General features: G+C 44.8%; 1 protein-coding gene across 6 annotated transcripts in view; it reads left to right on the forward strand.

The window, feature by feature from the left end:
• Positions 1 to 21,307, forward strand: part of EDA (ectodysplasin A) — a 1,298,941-nt gene that overhangs the window by 303,286 nt on the left and 974,348 nt on the right. The window lies entirely within an intron of this gene.

Here is a 21,307-nt window from a genome sequence, read left to right on the forward strand (position 1 = left end):
AAGAGATGATGCAGGTTGCTATAGCTTTGGTTAGAGACTATACCTTATGATCGCAGACTACTACGAACGATTTCCGGAGTCTACACCTCACCTTACAAACCAGTCTTCAAGACCTAAATCTCCACTTCAGTCTAGACCTCAAATGAGACGATCCACTTCACTAACCCCTGCGCATTCTCCTACAAGGCAGCTGCCATCAACATCTTTGGGAGCCCATATGACTGACTACATAACCTAATCAACGACCGATATTCAGATGATTTCATGGATTATAATAAAATACATCCAATTTCACCTCAGTCCTCATGTCCTGTGTGGGATGATTAAGTAGCAATCATTACAGGAGACGTCATCCCACCAGCATCTAATTCACCTGAAGATGACATCGAATATTACCACAGCCTCATAGAAGTAGCTTCTAAACTATTTGAGATGCCAGTGACATTTAAGGAGAAGGACTGCTTCTTATATGCTTTTAAGAATTATTCAAGAAAGACAATTAAAACCATCCCAATTATTGATCATATTTGGTCAGATGGTCTAAAAGTGATGAGGAATCCAGCCTTGATGGCAGTGGAAGTCCCAAGATAATATAAAAAATATAAAGCTCCAGACAACACCCCAACTTGTCTTGTTGGTCACTCCCGCACCGTTTCATTAGTGATACAAGCGGCCCAACGATGATTGAGGAAGCCAACATCGCCATGCTCTGCACCACTTGACAGAGACGTTACAAGACTTGACAACAGCGGCAACCTTTTTTCAGCTACCACAGCATCACGAATCCAGCAACTAATGCATTAGCAATTCTCGCAATATATGATTATCAGAGGTGGTCAGATTTAGGACCATATCGTAAATAACTACTTGAAGATAAAAAAAAAGGTGAAGCAAAAACAATTCTCCTCGAAGGAGAGAAAACCTCTTCTGCCATTCTAGAAACAGCAATGGACATTGGCTGGTGCAACAGTCCTGCACAGGCAAAGATGACTTTGCTCTACTTCATTTAGACCTGACATACAGAGCAGAGTAAACTTGGGGATATTACAAAAAAGATGTCTGCAGCCCTTTTATGGAGTACGAGGAAAAAGCCAATTTTCTTTTGGGAGTAACCAACCTTATTGATAGCAATCACAGTAGCCTTGAAACTACTCAAATCCTTCCTGGAGCACAAGGAGCTTATTGTCAGACTAGGCAATCCAACGTCCCTTCCGTTCACCTTGCCTTGCGGGGTTCCACAGGGCTCTTCACTGAGCCCTACCTTATTTAATGTACATGTTATCCCCGCTCGACAAGCTAGTGCAGTCATTCAGCTTTTCACTTACATCATATGCAGATGACACCCAGATTGTGGTCTCCTTAGCCAAGGACGATGATAGTCTTGGCCCTAGGTTCTGTGACTGCATGAAACCTGTTGACTATTGGATGGGAAGTAATAGTCTGAAATTGAATTCCAACAAAACAGAGGTTATTGTATTTAACCCTAATCCATCCACCTGGTCATGGCCGTCCAATATGGGTCGTTTCTCCATACCAGAGAAAAAGGCCCGCAAACTAGGCTTTATCATAGATGACAAGCTTAGCTATCAAGAACAGGCCAGTGTTACAGCTTCGTCTGTCTTTCTACAGCTGAAATCGCTGAAAAAAATGTTTTCTTACATTCCTTCTCACCTTCAACTTAGTTTAACTTAGCCTTAGTTCTGACTAAATTGGACTACTGCAACAGTCTTTACCTTAATGATCATCCATGCACTCTCAACAAACTTCAGCCTCTTAAGAATGCAGCTACCCGACTCCTTCTGAAGATTTCCAGATACTGCTCGGTGGCTAAGGCTATCAAAAAAATACACTGGCTACCCATATGCCAAAGAATCATTTTCAAATCTTTGTGCATTACTTACAAAGCCCTGCATTTTTAGGCAGATTTTGTAAGGTACACTTCTAAGCGACTGCTTAGATCCATGCAGTCCCTAAATTCAAGCTAGAGACCTGGGTTGGCAGGAACTTCTTTCTCGGGGCTGCAAAAGAATGGAAAGCACTACCTCTGGATATCAAGAGTGCTCCAAGACCTCTTATACTTTCCTAACTTATTAAAGACCTGGCTTTTCAGATCCATGTAATACTCCTCTCATTCCTTTCTGTTTCATCTACCCAGTGCCAAGACGCCTCCAGGTATTTGTTGCGCTTTAGAAATCCTTTTAACATAACATAACAGTGACACGCTAAAAGTGACTGCCACATCGACTCCAGGAATACATATAGGTAAAAAAATTCTCATCTTTCTTTGGATGATGGGCAGCTATAACGTATGACCTCTGGGTGTGGGATCTCTTACGATTTGGCAACACATTATGCAAAAACCACCATCTACATCTCTGCCCAACAAAGAGTTGACTGTTTTCCAACACAACTCTCAGTTTGTTATGGCTACAGACATCTCCTACGAGGGCTTTAGACTTCACTTGCAGTAGCTAGCAATCAGCGGCAAGTCGTCACCGGAAGAGGCACTGTTGTATATAATTTTTCTAGAGTGGAAAGCCATAGCACTGAGCCTCCATTTGTTCCTTCCAAGAATAAAGAGCTCCCCAGTATTGATTTGAACAGACAATATGTATGTTTTACATCCTCAAGCAAGTAGTAGGCACAAAAATATGGGTCTGGGTCATTGAAAATTAAATTGCAGTATTATGTGTATTTGGAAGTGCACTATCCCTCACACTTAGATTCAGAATAAGGCAGAACATCTACCAGGAATCATCAACTCCTGGGCCGATAACCTCAGCAGAGCTCCAAAGGAGTGCTAAAAATGGGAGTTACATCAACAACAACACAACCATATTTTCCCTCTTGGGCAAACCAAATCTTGTCCTTTTTGCGACCAATGCCCACAAATGCCGGTACCATGCCTACAGACACAACTTTCCCAGGTAATGGGGGAATACCTTTTCTATCAGCTGGTCAAAAATGTATGATTACGCCTTTCTACCCTTTCTATCGATCCCAGAGATCCTTACAAGAGTTACCTCAGACTAATATTCTCATGGTGGGTCAGAATGTACTGGTTCACAGAGCGACTTCTTCTCTCAGAGCAGAACAGAGCCCCGTTTGAAACTATCACTAAATCTCTTGGCACCATGCAAAGCCAGATTTTACAACTGGATCCAGCCCCTTGGAGTTTGATGGCTTGGCTCCTTCTATGAAATCCACCTTTTAGACAATCCTGAGGGCTGCAGATATGTACTCTTTAATGCCAGAACAGCCTCAATGAAAAAAACTTACAGAACCAAATAGAAACAATGTTGTTCTTGGTGTGCCAGTCATAACCTGGGTCACTGGAATTGTGTGGCAAGGGAGGACCAAATCTTGCAGCATGGTTTACTACATTAAGTGGCAAGGAAATGTGAACTATGTGGTGCATTTTGTGATGTGTAAAAATGACAAAATAGAAAAATGACAGTGTTAACACTGTCAGGACAAAGATTTCACCTTATTAGAACTAGTTCAATGCCCAAATACAACAATATGCAACTGAAATGGGAACCTTTGTGAAGTGCCTTGCGCTGCACAGCCGACACGTGTCACCGCATTTTTTGTAACTTTTGAACTGTTTGAGCTAGAAACAATTTTTTAAAATTATGCAGCAGATAATGGATTATTTGGAAAAAAAAGGGCAAATCAGTAATTGCTAGAAAAAATGTCACAGATGCAAATCATATAATGGCAGTGGCCCTGGTTATAATACACACCCAATATTATTATATATTACAACATATATTGCTGTTCTTCGTCATTTGGATGAAGCAATGCATTAATCAAAGTCCATCTAAAGCAGGGGTCTCCAACCATTTCCACAGCAAGAGCTACATATGTTGAATGACAATAATTACAAGATACTAACATTATTAGTGTTTTAATTGTGATCATATCAGACAAGATTGCATTAGTGGCAACCAGATGAGAGCAGTGATTCCTCAGCTCATCAGTCATGGTTGCCCACAGTAATGTAAAAAACACTTTGTCAGTGCCTGTACATGGGTTATATTTAAGAGCCACAGCTGAAATGCCCCTAGCAACATGCTAATAATAATTGTAATTGGTCTTCCTACGCCATATGATTTATCACTCAAATATCAGCATTAAATATATTTTTTAAACTTGAATAATTTTCTCCATATATCAGCTTTAATATCTGCAAATTAATATATTTTCATCTCAAATACTCTTTTCAAATTCGGTATATATACCTTAATTTAACCAAGCAGACGCTTTGAATTTAGAAGGCTAACTTGCATTCAGGTAAGCGACTTACAGGTATCTGGAGAGCTACCAGTAGCTCACAAGCTACTCATTGGAGAAACCGGATCTAGTGGCTGCTTCGTGTTATAAAAGAAACTTCAACCAATCATCACAATACAATTATCAAAGCATTCCTTAAAGGGCTACTCAGGCTTTCTCAGCCTATAAGAACCCTGTCTACCCAATGGCACATGAACATAGTTCTAGGTCAACTAATGAAGAATACTTTCAAACCAATTCACAAAGCAGAGTAAAAGTTCCTCTCTCAGAAAGTAGCACTTCTGTTGGAGCTAACTTCTGCCAGGAGGGTTAGTGAAATTCGGGCTTTTACGTTCAAATAATCTTTTCTCTATTTCAGCGACACTAGAGTCATATTACAAATGAATCCTTGTTTTATCCCTAAGGTATCGATGGACTTCCATTTAAACAAACCAGTAGTGTTAAAAACATACTTTGAAAATTTAAGCACTACAGCAGTAGGAGCCCTTCATATCATAGATGTCAAAAGATGTTTGAAATTCTTTATTCATAGAATACAATCTTTCCAACGATCTGATCAACTGTTAGTGTCCCATGGTCACCCACAGAAAGGACATAGGAAATAGCTCACTGGGTTTGTGCAGCCATAGTCTTTTGTGATAATAAAGTGGTTTATTCCCCTCCAATGAAGTGTAAAAGCACGTTCAACAAGAAGTGTTTCTAATTCTACAGCCTTATTTGCCGGACAGTGGTGGACATTTGCAGAACTGCTATATGGAAGAAGACACTTTTAATCAACATTGTCTGGACTCGACATTCAGCAGAAATTCAGCAGTGGGGGAAACATTATTGTGTCATCTCTTCATTAAGGTGAGCCTTTTTCCTTCCTTTGATTTTTGTCACCATCTTTTTTCACCATCCTCAATAATCATATATACAATTAAATACTGACTGCCACTTTGATTTGAGCATGTGAATCCATGGAAGATCCTGTACTGGGGAAATAACAAGTTACTTACCTGTAACTAGTTCTTCAAAGTTGGTATGTTTCATAGATTCGTATGCAATCCACCCTCATACCCATCTCAGGCTCACTCATGTTTCATTATATTTTCTCACATTTGTACTACAACATTTGAGCTTGGTGACCTATAAGGGAACAGTGAAGAGTGCGATGTGCGCTGATTGGTTGAGCTTTGAATCTTTTTAAAATGAGGTGAATAGACTACTTGTGTCAAATCTTCCTGCCTGTGTTTAACGTTGCTGCTTTCTGCGTGCACATTGGGACTCACAGTTCAACAACAGGGATGATTCAAGCACGTGAATATGTGAAAGATACCAAAATTGGAGAACTACAGTTGCAGGTAAGTACCTTTTTCTTTATTTCTACAGTGAACTGTCCAGTTTCTCAGGTTTGTAGTTGTTATGCAGGTTCTTGACCTAATCGATTTGCATCAAGACAGGAAGCTAATCAGATGGAGATGGCAAACACATTAGAGTGTGGAGTTTAGCATGGAGCATGCTGTGAATGTGCAGTCCAACCTTCTTGTGGCAGTTCCCACATAGTTGGTATCATCATATGAACCAACCTTTAAGGTAATACGCAAATATTCTATACATTGTTGCAACAATATTTAGTTTTTTTAATGTGTTTACCCTTTTTCTAACAAACTGATGTTATTTGTATGTTGCTTTTAACTCGGCTCTTGAATGTGTTTTTCCTAATTTGGTTTTTATAAATGTGGGCTAGAACCCCGCATACCCAGTGTTAGAAATAGGGTCTCTAGTTGGCAGTCAGTTTGCACCCTGTCCAAGTAGGGACCCTCACTCTAGTCAGGGTAAGGTTAAGCTCAGATAACCCCTGCTCACCCCCCTTGGTAGCTTGGCACAAGCAGTCAGGCTTATCTCAGTGGCAATGTGTATAATATTTGCAAAAACACACACAGTAACACAGTACTCCACACCAGTTTAGAAAAATAGGCAATGTATATCTAAATCAAACAGGACCAAAATGACAAATATCCAACATACACAAGCAAAGATACAAATTTTTAAAGTAAAAAAATACACTTAATCCATAGAAATCAATGGATACGTTGTTTTAGTACAAAGTACCTGATTTACGTGAAAAATAATGCTGTATAAGCAAGTGTGCTTCAGAAAAGCAAGCAATGCTTCGATTCCTTACTCGCAAGTGAGGCCGTGTGTTGATTCTCTCTCCGCTGGGTAAGCGATGCTTCGGTTTCCAGACCAGCAGCCTCGGGTCTGTGCGGGAATGTTGAAAATGTTGACACCCAGAGACGATGCGTGGAAAATCTGGACGCATTGCAGCAATTAATTCACGCTGAGCAGGCGATGCGTCAATTTCACCAGTGCTGTGTTGATTTTTTCAGCCGTGGTGCAGGCACTGCGTCGATGTTTCTGCAGCTCAGCTCTGGTGCATAGATTTTCTCTCTGGTTCTGCCAGCTTCACCTTCCTGGGGCCCAGGGACTGGATGTGGCACCACTTGGCAAGTCAGAGGGTCACAGCAAGAGAGCCCAGGTGCTGCCAGATGAAGTCTTTGGTGGCACTGATACTTTTTAACAGGAGGCAACTCAGTCCAAGTCCTTGGAGAAACTTCACAGACAGCATACACAGCAAAGTCCAGTATTTGTCCTCTTTAAGGCAGAAACAGGAACTGCAGGCCAACCCAGCAAAGCACACACAGCAAAGGGGCAGTACTCCTCCTCCAGTTCTTCAGCTCTTCACTTTGGTAGAGGTTCCTCTTGATCCAAAAGTCTTCTAAAAATCTGGGGTTTTAGGTCCACTACTTATACTAATTTCTGGCTTTGAAGTAGGCAAACTTCAAAGGGAAGTCTCTTGTTGTTCACAAGATCCGGCCGTGCCTAGGCCTGGCTCCAGACACACTCCAGGGTGTTGGAGACTGCATTGTGTGAGGACAGGCACAGCTCTTTCAGGTGCAGGTGTCAGCTCCTCCCTCCCCACTGTAGCCCAGGAAGACTCATCAGGATATGCAGGACACACCTCAGCTCCCTTTGTGTCACTATCTAGAGGGAATCCGCAAACAGCCCAACTGTCAGTCTGATCCAGACATGGATTTCACAAGCAGGCAGAGGCACAGAATGGTTAAGCAAGAAAATGCCCACTTTCTCCAAGTGGCATTTTCAAACAGACAATCTAAAAGACAACTCTACCAAAATATGTATTTTTAAATTGTGAGTTCAGAGACCCCAAACTCCAGATCTCTATCTGCTCCCAATGGGAAAATGCACTTAAAAGACATTTAAATGCTGTTTCCATGTTAACCTATGAGGAGTGAAAGGACTTGCAATAGTGAAACACGAAGTTGGTAGTATTTCACTATCAGGACATGTGAAACACATCAGTATATGTCCTAGCCCTTAAATGCACTGCACCCTGCCCGTGGATCACACCAGGGCAATGAAAATCTACTTAGATTTGTAGTAATTGATCTGATCAAACCCAGCCAGCGTGGAGGAGACAGGCAGAAAATGCTATGTATATTGGAGTCCAAATATATAATGAACTTTGACTCTCTGGCCCCTTGTGGGTTAAATTCTAGTGAAGAAATGAATGTCCACCTTGGGTAGATGGTGGAGCAGTGCAATTGTGAAAGTCGAGTATCTATATGGATAAGGTGTATATATTAGTGTATATATTAACATAATTGGGGTATTTTTGTGTGGTATTCACACAGTGTTGATATATTTACTGAAAGCGGGAATATTATAATTTTCAAACAGCGTGCCGAAACAGATGAAGAATAGTATCTGCAATAAGTGATCAGGTAGCAATATGGAGACACATTACTATATTTTAGGGCCACTGGGGCAGGATTGTTGGTTTAGATATATTATTCTATTTTAAGCCCACTGGGGCAGGATTAATCATGTTTAGAAAATTATAGAGTTACTAAATTATAGTAGATGAGAGCCACACGCAATCCTATATGAATTGATCAAATATGGAGAAAATTTACAGAGAGGACCATAATTTTCCCTGCATGAATTCTGGATAGAATCGTATAAATTATAGTAATTTGCAGACTTGCAAACAATCTTTTTGCATCGGTTACATATTGTGAAATAATGATGGCTTCTGCATATATGATGAATCGTTTTAAACACTAAGATTTATTAATATATAGATGAGGGATTGGTGTTTTCTATTGTTGTTTATGAACAGATTGTAAATAGGATAATAAAGTTGATAATATTGACACGTAGACATGGCTGCTGCATTTCAGTTTGGTGTACTTGCACTAAGGGTGATAGTCCTTTTGTGATGTTTGTTATTATATAGAAGGTAAATTTTAGGCCCATCCCATCCGTGATCAAAGCTACAGCTAAAATGCATTGCGAGGGAAACTCTTGTTTCAGTAAAAATACTTTTGCAATTTACTGAAGGTGTCTGGGCTTTCCTTGTACACGCAAGGATAAAGTACTGTATAATTTGGATTTCCCGACCCTTGAATGGACCGCCACATCAGACCTTCAGTTTTCCGGAAAATTTTGCAGGTGATTTATATATATATATATATATATATATATATATATGTCCCCGCTGTGAACATAGAAATTTACTGAAAAGACCAAAGGTTACAGGGACATTATAGCTAGGTTCTGAATTTACATGTACAAAACCATAGAAATTATTACAAATGTTGCAGTGATATCAATATTGTCATAGAAGATATCATGACTAATGTAATATATGAGGTAATTAGCTTTGCATGGTCTGTGCGTCCCCCCTCCAATTTTTCTGAAAAGCCCCAGAGTGGTGGTGGTCCCCAGGGCTCCAAGAAGCCAGTGGAGGGGGTCCACGTGGCCACCTTCTATTATTCACATAAACCCCGGGGAGGTGGTGGTCCCCAGGGCTCAAAGGAGTCTGAGTGGGGGATGCATGCGTTCCCTTCCTCCCTTTTTCCATACACCGCATACCTCTGGGACCTGGCCCACCCTGGGACTGATAACAAAACAAGTGTAGGTTATTTGAGATGACATCAGTAATGTCATCAGTAATGTCACTGACCGTGTCATGAGTGATGCAGTATGTGAGGTCATAAGCAGTGCATTGCTAGCACCTAAGTTTAGTTAGGTCAGGTAACTATAACTGCGGAATTTCACTGGTTTTGTACGAGTCAAATGTAAGCCTAACTATGACGTCTCTGTAACTTTTTTCAGTGAATTTCTAATGGTTTTTTTAGATGTTGTTTCCTAAATATAATGTCCCTGTAACCTTTGTTTTTTAAGTGAGTTTCTAAGATTTTTTTAATTTTATTTCCCAACTGTAACCACTAACCTCAGTAGGTCTGTGAGTGGGTGCGAGAGTGTCTGTGAGTGGGTGCATGAGTCTATGACTGGGTCTGTGAGTGAGTGCATGAGTTTCTGAGTGGGTTTATGAATGAGTGCAACGCATCCAGAACGCCTCCGCCCGTCTCATCAAGAACGCCCCACGACACAGCCGCACCTCCGCCCTCCTAAGAGACCTACACTGGCTGCCTATCGACAAGAGAATCACCTTCAAGCTCCTGACCCACGCCTACAAGGTCCTACATGACTCCAGACCAGCCTACCTCAACCACAGATTCTCCTTCTACACTCCTGCCAGACAACTCCTCTCCACCGACCAGGCCCTCGCCAAGGTCCCCTGCATGCAGAAAACCACAGCTTCTCCCATATCACCGCCAAGACCTGGAACACCCTCCCCATCCACCTCAGGCAATCTCCCATCCTGTCTCAGTTCAGGAAGGACCTCAAGACCTGGCTCTTCGACTGATCCTCATCACGCCGGCTTTCTCCCCCAGCACCTGGAGATCCTCACGGGTGAATAGCCGTGCTCTACAAATCCCTGATTGAGTCTTTGAGTGGGTCTGTATGTGGGTGCTTTAGTGTCTGAGTGGGTCTCTGTTTGAGTACATCAGTCTCTGAGTGCATCTGTGAGTTGGTGTGTGAGTGTCTGTGTGGGTGTGTCAGTAGCTGCATGAGTGACTCAGCCACAAAGGAACAGCACCTTCCCATTTATCCAACAAAAGTCCAGAGTTTTACACAAAATGTCTACCGAACTGAAACACTTTCTACTGGTTAGTTAATTAGAGCTACCTCATTAGGTAAATGTCCAGTGTGTATTCTACTTTACCGCTGCCTAATGGACCATGTAGAAATGTCTCCAGCTACCTTGTGTGCATTTGGCAATGTGATTAGTTCCTTTTGCGTCTTTCACCAGAATTCTGTGATAACATGAATCCTCCCATAAAGAGGTCAACGAGACTACAAAATTGTAAATCTCCACCAAACCAGAGTCCTTCCTCATATCTATACGATGTATGTGCATCTTTGTTTTGTGGAGATGTCCTCATATTCCTGGGCATCAAGAACGCACCACCAAAATCAGCAGGAAACGCAACGTAAGCTGTTCATCATCCTGGCAAAATGCAGGAAGACCTTTGCATACTACTAAGGTGGACGGGGCCGGGCCAGTTCAATGGAGGAGGGGGAGCCGTGCGCACTCCCCAGTCCGAATTCGGGCCCGGGGACCACATCCCCTGGGGCCCACCACAATGCAATGGGGGAGTGTGTCCGCGCGGCCCCGCTCCTCGGGCTGATTTTGGCCCCAGGCACCCCATTCCCTGGGGCCAAGCCATGTCACCTTGGTGCCCTGGGCACCCAGTGTGCATGATGGCGACCATGGGGGGGGAGCCTCAATGCCCCCGCTGTCTCACCCGGCTCCCCACCTCTTGCAGGAGCTGGCATTGTTCTTGCTCGCAGGGAGCTGCATGTTTAGCAGCAATCGTTTCATCTCTTTCCCTGCCTGCATCTCTGCAGACATAGAAACAGATGACACCTCCGCTTCCAGCGAATAAGAGCACTTTGACAGCTCTTGCCCGCTGGAAGCAGAGTGTTTACTGTGACTTGGTGGTAGCTATCAAAGCTCTGCTCCCCTCCAACGTTTGACTTAGCCTCGGGGAGGTGGTGGTCTCCCTTCTATCTGTGGTCAGTCGGTTTAGGTCTTGATGGACAACACTACCGCAATGTGGTACATCAGCAAACAGGGAGGAGTAGGGTCATATGTTCTTTGCAAAGAAGCTGTGTGACTCTGGTTCGGGACTCAGGACCATCGGATTTGCATCGTGGCGAACCACTTGGCTGGAGTTCTTAACATATGTGCGGACAGTCTCAGCTGGCACTTCTCATCTGACCATGAGTGACATCTCGATCCAGAGGTGCTACTTCACATCCTCAGGTTATGGGGGATGCCTCAGATAGACCTGTTTGCCACTCACGATAATGCGCACTGCCTGTTCTGCAGTCTCCAGTATCCGATGCGGAGAGCACTGAGGGATGCTTTTAGCTGAGCAGGAGCACTCAGTTACTTTACACATTTACCCCCATACCCTTGATTCCTTGAAATCTGAGAGAGATTTGCCAAGACCGGGCCCAAGTCATATTAATAGCCCGAGATTGGCCACAAAGGGTGTGGTACACAGACCTTCTTCAACTCTCACTGTGCCCTCCACTCTGTCTCCCTCACAAGGAAGACCTCCTCTCACAGTTGCAGGGGGGCGGGATCCACACCCCCACCTCCAGAGCTTGCACCTACATGTCTGGAGATTGAACAGGGCAACCTGAGTTTTTTTTCTTGCCCCTGAAGGGTTGGGTGTTAATTTATTGGCCAGGTGACACTTCGCCAAGACTCTATATACTGATAGATGGGCTACATTTGTAAAACTGTTTGCTGCAAAGGATATTGACCCTTTAAAAGTCCAATTATCGAATGTCTTGCAGTTTGCACTTTCCCTGGTGCAACAGGGTTGTGCAGTCGCAGCAGTGTAGGGCTATTTGTCTGCACTGTCTGCGTTTATCTGCTTACCCGATCAACCTTCTCTGTTTGTCTCTCATACTTTTGAGGTTTCTTAAGGGGCTCACTAATATGTATCCCCATACTCTGTTTTTTATGCCGCAGTGGGACCCTGATTTAGTTTTAATGTTTCTTAAAGGTGCTCCGTTTAGGCCATTGCATACCTGTCTATTAAGATTTCTTACTTTTAAATCATTATTTCTTTTAGCCATTACATCAGCTAGATGTGTTAGTGAGTTACAGGCTTTAAGTGTTAAAGCCCCGTTTACTTCTTTTTATGTGGATAAGATGGTTCTGAGAACCAGAGCTGCTTTCCTACCAAAGATGGTGACTCCTTTCCCCCTAGGCCAATCTATTACCCTTCCTACTTTTTATCCTTATAAGGAGGAAGAAAGTCTGCATCCTTTGGACCCAAAAAGAGCTTTGAGTTTCTACATTGATAGAACACGAGATCTATGGATCGATAATCAGCTGTTTATTGGCTATGTAGGCACAGTGAAGGGCAAGCCGGTCCACAAGAGGACATTATCCAGATAGATCATCCTCTGCATAAAGATCTGCTATACCATGGCGTAGAAGGAGCCACCTGAAGGTATTAGAGCTCATTCCACCAGAGCTAAGTCTTCTACTTCTGCCTTGGATAGAGGTTTTCCTGTTGTTGATATATGTAAAGCGGCAACTTGGGCTTCCCTCCACACTTTCACAAAGCACTATTGCTTGGATTCCAAAGTGAGGAGGTCGGTCATTTTACCCGTTCTGCTTTGCAGGATTTCTTGGTATAGGCAGACAGGGGCTACCTCCAAGTATGGAACTGCTTAGGGAGTATATTCAAAAGGAGAGGAATCCGCAGATAGATGTATCCATCAGAAGAACAAGTTACTTACCTACAGTAACGCTGGTGGATACAGTATCTACCTGTGGATTCCTCACTGACCCACCCACCTCCCCGTTGCCGGTCTGAATATACCAAGAAGAAAAAGAAATCTGTTTGTAGATAATGTTGGTATTTGATATGCCATTCACATGAAGTGTACAAAAATAAATCTTTGATTTGAGAATGCACATATTGTTGTAACTGTGACGTTTCATCCATTTGCCTCGAAAGCATGGAAAAAAAGTGCATGAAACTGACATCAGCATGCCGGTGAGGACTTCTTATGGCTCCGATGATGTAAGACAGAGTCACGTGTGGATCCCTGCTATTGTGACATCTTTGTCGACATGGAGAGCCAGAGAGAAAATAAATCAGTTGAATGCTGGTGCATTGGGGTATTCCGAAGGTGAGGAATCCACAGGTGGATGCTGTATCCACCAGGAAAAGCATTACCGAAGGTAAGTAACTTGTTAATTTTGCCCCGGGGAGGTGGTGGTCCCTGGCTGAAAACATCGAGCCTTGTATGTTTTTAGTAGTTTACCGGTGCAGTGTAGATGGGCTAAACACCGGAAAAGGCATGACGTATGCATGCCTTTCACAAATGAAAACGCGGATTTTAAAAGACAAGCAGACAAACCAATGTAAGTGACTGACGTGACATGGGTGTGGGTTGAAGCCCAAAGAGAGATTACAGAATGGACGGAGCGCTTTGCGCTCCCTCACAAAAAAGGATTTCCTCACATTTCTGTGACGGAAAGTTTGGGAATATGCGGGGAACTGCAAAATTCCCACCACCCAGTGTTCCCCTAGTTCTGCCAACATGTGAGTGGACTTATTGCAATTGAAAGAAACTGACCAAATATGTGACCCTATGAAGCATGTGGTCTATTCCTGCCCAATACCATAGGCCATCTTACATATGTGGGATACTGTTGTTATTGAGAGAAGTATAGGGAAAAATGGTTGTTAGGACTTTTGCCTGAGGTTCTAAAGCTTTCTGTCACCAAAAAGGGGGGAATTGTGATTGTTTTTCCCTGCATTTGACATGTGCAGGGGATTTTGGATGATAAAAATGTGTTATAATTTATGCTGGCCACATTGCCCTGGGTTCTACTATGCCTCTAGTTTTCAGGAATGTCTGGGGTTGGTAGCTGTCCCTGGGTTCAGGCTAACCATGTGCCCAAATACTATAGACATGGCACTTCCTCAATTGAAAATGTTCCCTGATGTACAGTGTGTGGTTTCCTGCTCACACCCACAAAAACACACCAATTTCTGATAACTCTACACTCAAAGACAAGTGGTATATAGATTTGGTTCAAGCCTTCAAGCCCTGGGAGGGATACATTCCTGTATAAGAAAGACTGAAGGAAACTACCACTCTGTGGGGAAAAAAATGATGCAAATAGAACACATGTCTTGTTTAGTGCTGTCCCTGCCAACAAATCGTGGCTACAGCAGTCCAAAATGCACTGCACCCAGTTTATATAGCCTGTGGCCTCCTGAACCCATAGAAAAACCATACCTCTCTGGCACCTCCATGCTCAGTTGACTCAAAAGAACAATGTTGGGGGTTAAGTCTTGGCAGGGGGTTCATTTCTGTGTGAGGGAGACTAGAAGGAATTAACATGTCTTGGAAAAAACGTTACAAATCTGACCAATGTCAAGATGAGGGGGGTATGACATCCAGTGATGGACTCCTTGGGATCTGTAGATATTAAAAAATATTTTGCTAATCAAATTGTATTGTTTCAGAGTGAGTGAAACAGCAAAATAAAACAATAAACAATAGAATTAATGCCCAATCAGACCCCATTGATCCACCCAGCCATGTCATCAGTTAATCAGATGTCAGGTTACCTAGGGGTACATTGCCTCATGCTGAGGACCAATCTGAGTACTCCCACCATTTACTCCAAATCTTGTAGAATTTTTGAGGAGATGTTAAAAATATATGGTTGTGATAGAGTTCGATATAGCCCAGGAGTGATACCTGTGGCCAAAAGACACATGACCTAAACTGGCATTTCCATTGTAGTTGCTCGCCAAATTTCCAAAATGTACTGCACCTACTTTATCGTACCCTGAGACCATAGAAAACATTTATATAACTGGCACCCTACGTAAGAGGAAAAAAGCTGGGGAATCAAACCTTAGCAGGAATATGTTTGTGTGATGAAGATTGAAGGGAATTACCATGTTTTGAAAAATAATACTCAGAATGTTTTACAGGCAACCAGTCGGTGCAAGAAAGGTCTTCTTACATCAAGCGTTAAAATTATTTTCCATATAGACTTGAGTTTGATACCTATCATCAACTGCCCATTGCACAATAAATAGTGATTCGATCACAATTTTGTGCTCTAAACCAATATTGCATGATAAATTGTGCAGACTACATTCTGTAGGTAAAGTCACACATATGTGGTATTGCCAGTCGCGGGGGCATGACCGGATGGCTGGCGATGTAAGATGCGGAACCTCGGAGCTCGGGGGAACCGGCCCTCGCTCGAACCATCCTGCCATGTTGTTGACCTCCACGATGCTTTGCCCAACATATAAGGGCGGCTATGTCCCCGGGAGGGAAAAATCAAGAAGTGGGTCGCTGTGGGGCCTGGCGAGGCTGCAAGCAGCAGAGTTGGGACCCTGCGCAGGCTTTCAAAATGGCAGCCGCCGCAGCTCGGTAGTGATTGGCGGTGGCGGGGAGTTGACAGAGTGCACTGGAGGGGCCCATCCTGAGAGCTGGGGCCCAGGAACCTCTGCGTGTTGTTGAGCGGGCCCACATGCAAAAACAACAAGTGATGGACGGAATGCTGAACATTGTCAAACATTCACCCCCAGTCACAGATCTGGGTTTAATCCATCGTTTTTTAGCTGCCCATGCCATTCCAGTTTGGACCCAGCCATATGCAAATCAGTCTTGACCCTGTTCCCCATGGGAACAGTCCAGCCCGAACTGCTAGGCCAGGTCTTCCCTGGACTGGAAACAAGCATCCTGGGACCGGTTTCGGGGTTTCACCCCTCATCAGCCAGGCTAGCTTGAATCCAGTGGCATGGGAAGCACGGGACCCACGTCTGGGAATACCCTTCCCACTTAGGGCGACAAATGCAAAAACAACAAGTGATGGACGGAATGCTGAACATTGTCAAACATTCACCCCCAGTCACAGATCTGGGTTTAATCCATCGTTTTTTAGCTGCCCATGCCATTCCAGTTTAGACCCAGCCATATGCAAATCAGTCTTGACCCTGTTCCCCATGGGAACAGTCCAGCCCGAACTGCTGGGCCAGGTCTTCCCTGGACTGGAAACAAGCATCCTGGGACCGGTTTCGGGGTTTCACCCCTCATCAGCCAGGCTAGCTTGAATCCAGTGGCATGGGAAGCACGGGACCCACGTCTGGGAATACCCTTCCCACTTAGGGCGACAAATGCAAAAACAACAAGTGATGGACGGAATGCTGAACATTGTCAAACATTCACCCCAGTCACAGATCTGGGTTTAATCCATCGTTTTTTAGCTGCCCATGCCATTCCAGTTTGGACCCAGCCATATGCAAATCAGTCTTGACCCTGTTCCCCATGGGAACAGTCCAGCCCGAACGGCCCACAGTAACAGGAAAGCGGTGCCATTCCCCCAGTCCCCCCTCTCTTGATCGTTGAGCGCTGACACCAGGGGCTGCCTGTTCTCCTCAACCCCCCCACGTGGGGTCAGCCGAGCCTGGAGGAGCGGCCTAGCTGGGGGCCCACCGACGGAGGTGACATAGCAGGGGCCGTGCAGATTGGCGGGGGGGACCTCAGTGCTGCATGAAAAGTGCCCCCCTATTTCTTCCCCCTCCCGCCGCGTGCCCTTGCCGGAAACTGAGCCTGGGACCCCACCGGGGGAGTGGAGTGACTGAAAAATGGACAAGGGGGCCCAGCCAACCGATGGGCCCCGAAGTTAATTGAGGACGGGTACCACCTCTGACGCCTGGTCTGGAAATCACCTGGGGAGCCACCCTACACACATCGGGGTGCAACGTGCCGCAGGTGGGGTGCCTGGCTGACGCAGCCCAGCACACACGGGTCCATAGATTGGTAATCAAGGCAAAAACAGAAACACCTGTGTGGCTCACAATGTCAAGGGGGGAAAGAACACTCAGCAGGTGAAGAGTATTGACCGCGCTGTAGCAGCAGGTTCATTGGGATCATCAGTTGGAGACACCTGGTAAAAGTAGTCGATACCCCACTTTGCCCTCTCCGGGCATTGTTGAACTCCATAACTATGGGGAAGGCTAATAAAAAGCAGGACGTGACAGCGGAGGACCGGATGAGCGGCTACCAGAGGACCGATATTGAGGCGCAGGGGGACCACCAGCAATTGGAAAGCATGATTCCCACTCCCACGCTTCAAGATGTGATGCAAGCAATCATGGCATCCCAGGAAGCTCTAGAACAGAAGATAGATGCTGTAAGCACATATCAGGGACTTCTGTGAGATGATCATAGACGCCTGGCGGAACGCGTGACCATGACAGAAAGGGAACTGTCGGAGACGACTCCAGCGGCAACATAGGCTAATAACCGACTAAACGATGTGGAGCAGCGTTTGAAGGTACTAGAAGCCAGAGCAGAAGATGCTGAAAACAGAGCCCGAAATGGATTTCTCAAGAGCTGGTCCCAGAAGGGCTCTCCCCATTTTCGCCTTTGAAAGAGCACATCGGGTGCTGGCCAGAGCTCTGCTACACTTTCGAGATCGTGACCTTATAGTACGTCGAGCTCGCCAAAACAACAACTTGGCGGTTCAAAACATAAAATGTTAATATTCTCTGACTTTTCTAATGAAGTGCAGTGAAAACGGGCTGCCTTCATCACGGTGAAAAAAAAGCTACGAGCCTTAGCAGTAGAATATTCTATGCAGTTCTCAGCCCGGCTCCGAGTGATCACCCCAGTAGGTGTTCAGTTCTTCCTCACTCCCCAGGAGGTTTGATCATGGGTGAAATGCCAGCCTGGACCGGGCCTTGGGGGGGGAGACCGGCAGACTGGCAAGAAGAGGCGCCGTGCCCGGTCCCGGAGGAGGAGAGGGCTGACGACACGTGGCTCTCCCACAGCGGAAGAAGTACAGCAAGGAAAACTGAGGGCGGTTGAAGAAGTAGCCTCCATAAGTGGGGGAAGGTGCCTGGTGGACGTACACAGCCACTTCCAGGCGCCAACACAAGCTCTGACTCCAACATTTCGCTCCCTTCTAGCGAGGGCTTACCGGTGGTGACCCCCCTGCTCAGCTGATGATCTGATCTGAACTGAAATATATTGACTTTGAGAATGGTCCTGTGTTGCCGGCTGGGGAGCCGTACAATCAATGGGCGCTCCCCTGCGGGGCCGAGCATGACTTTATCTACTGTCTTATAAGTGTCCCTGTGATGGAGGGCTACAAGATGTTTTACGTAAAAAATGTTTGAAGCCGGGTGGGGGCTGGATTTCCTGGAGGTCGACTGCTGCCTGGATGATACCCCCTGTAAAGTTTTACACTGTGATTGAACTGTTGTTTTCTCTATTGTTTAGATGGGGGAATGGTTCATCCTGCCCTGGGGAGTGGGAGTTGGATCGTGACCTGCTTAGATTTAGTTAGGGTTTGTTGGGATTTACCGCTGGTGTGGAATCGGTCGACTATGTATGTTGGGCCGAAGGGTGGGGCTATGTGTAAGCTCCTGCAGAGGACAATGTCCGCTTCCCAATTCAAATGATTTGTCCCCATGGCGTATAAAAAAAAAAACGATACGATAATCCTGGAATGTCAGGGGCATACATACATTAGCCAAGTGATATAAGGTCTTCGTGTACCTACAGAGACGGGGAGCGGACATTGCCTTCCTGCAAGAAACGCACATGACTGCCAAAGAGGGCAAGGCCTTGCAGAAACGATGGTGAGGACAGCTATATTACACTACGTTCTCAACTTATGCGTGGGGAGTTCTGATTTGGATGAGGGCGAGCCTGCCTTTTTCCCTGTTGCACGCAGAGGTAGACCTTGAGGGGAGGTATGTTGCAGTAATGGGTAGGCTAGATGGGCAGGACATCTCCCTGATTAATATTTATAGCTCCAATATAAACCAAACACTCTTCTTCGATCAATTGACAGACCGATTGCCACATGTAATAATGATCAAGGTAATTTTGGGTGGCAATTTTAATTGCGTCCTTGAACCCGCGATGGATCGCTCTCACCCTCCCTTGCTGGGCTCACCTACGCGCATGCTAACAAGGCCGTTACTAGAGTGGCAGGAACACTGGGGGCTTTGGGACAGCTTGCGCCTACTTCACCCCCTAGAAAGGGACTACTCCTTTTTCTCAAGCATCCATGAGCTGCATGTCCGCCTAGATTTCTTTCTTTGCTCCCCAGAAATTCACATCAAGGTGACAGGTGTTGAGTACCACGCTCGCACACTATCTCACCATAATCCAGTGTTGCTTAGGTTATCCTGGAGAAAGCCGCTTGCACCGATCCCAAGCTGGCGGCTGAACCCAGTGATGCTGGAGGATCCCCCCTTTCAGGAAAAGACACAACAGCAGATAGTGCATTATTTTGCTGAAAATGAGGGCACAGCCTCAAACTCTCAGAGTGGGAAACGTTCAAGGTGGTGACTAGAGGGCATTGTACTTCGGAGAGGGTAGGGGTTTGCTCTACTTTGCTAAAGGACATCAAAGGTGCGGAAGTTCAACTGTGCTCTTTAGAATTAGGTAGACTGGGCCACCCAGACCTTGAACCACGACTGCAGGAGGTCAGGGCGCAAGTAATGGAAAACACAGAACGGCTATGCTCGTTTGACTATAAGGCTTACATTTCACGACAACATAACGAAGGGGACCAGGCGGAAGTCTGTTGGCTTGGCTTGCGAACCCAGCAAGGAGGGGCTCTCCAATAGTGCAAATAAACTCAAACACCGGGACCCCACTGGAAACACAAGACAAAATAAATGACTACTTCTCTGCCTTTTACCATACTTTGTATAGTAGTAGACCCTTAGCTGAACCACTCAGCGAATTAGTTTTCTGCAAGACATCACAACCCCACACTTGAGCCGGGACCAGGCCGTAACTGTGGGGGAGGACATAACTGTGCCCGAAGTACTAGGGGCCATTAAAAGAATGGCCTGAGGTAAAGTTCCTGGATCGGATGGCCTTCATGCTGTGGACCTGTCCTGTTCTTAATCAATATTGGACAAAGGTTGTACAGCGACTTGCCCATATTATCGATAAACCTGTTTCACTCGCATCCGCTCACTGCTTACTGCAATGGTAGCCACACACTGCCAAGAATAAAACCACTAGTAGATTTCAAGACCTGGGTCTATTATTAGCTAAGAGGGAAATCACAAGAAAATGGAAACACCCTGCAGGACCCTCCTTTCTATCCTGGATAAAGGAGCTGGTGAAATGGGCATAATGTGAAGGGACCCTTCTGCGAAGAGAGGCACATAAGGGAATTGGCATATTGGAAATGCACGGGCTTGGGAATCACTAGTCCTGACACTGAAGAACCCCCCAAGAGGAATACGATTTAGATGAAAGGCCTACAGGACATAACTGCGAGCCCACAGAGGAAAAAACGGCACCCACACAGGTTTAAACGACACACTAGACCTACTATGGCACCACACCAGCGGGGTAGGAGGGGTGGGAAAAAAGGGTTAGTTGTTTTGCCCCCAGCAATAGATAACTCTGCATTCAAAGTACTGGCATTGATCATCGATATAAATGATGCAAAACTGTGGTTAAACTACGGTTGATCTGTGCTATGCTAGTCTGGTACGGATGCCAAATTATGGCATCGGGTATAAGGGGGAATTCGTTGTCAGCTTGTGTCATGTTTTGCAAAATCTAATAAAATATGTTGGAAACAAATGTGGTATTGCCAGTCTCCAGACATTTGGTGGGTAACATTTATTTAGTGTCCCAGGATTTATGTTTGTCCTTTTGAGAAATGTAACAAAATACTGAACAGTTTTGTTTTTAAAAAAAATATCCTTTTTTATTATATCATTAGTCTGAAATAATATATTGATGCAGGATTGGCATGAATACATAGCACTGAATGTGCTGGTAAAACATAGTGTGAATGAGTGCATAACTAGACCAAAAAGGTACATGCGCTCGAACAACCAAATGCAGATTTTATTTTAAGAAAACGGCCCAGCACACAGGTTCACAAACACCACTGCACTGAAATAGTTAAAGAAACAAGTTTCGATCCTGTCCCTTAAGAATAAGATAGTGAGGACTTGTCATGTTTTCAATGAGAAAA

The sequence above is a fragment of the Pleurodeles waltl genome, chromosome 2_1 (assembly GCF_031143425.1).
Source record: "Pleurodeles waltl isolate 20211129_DDA chromosome 2_1, aPleWal1.hap1.20221129, whole genome shotgun sequence".
Lineage (NCBI taxonomy): Eukaryota > Metazoa > Chordata > Amphibia > Caudata > Salamandridae > Pleurodeles > Pleurodeles waltl.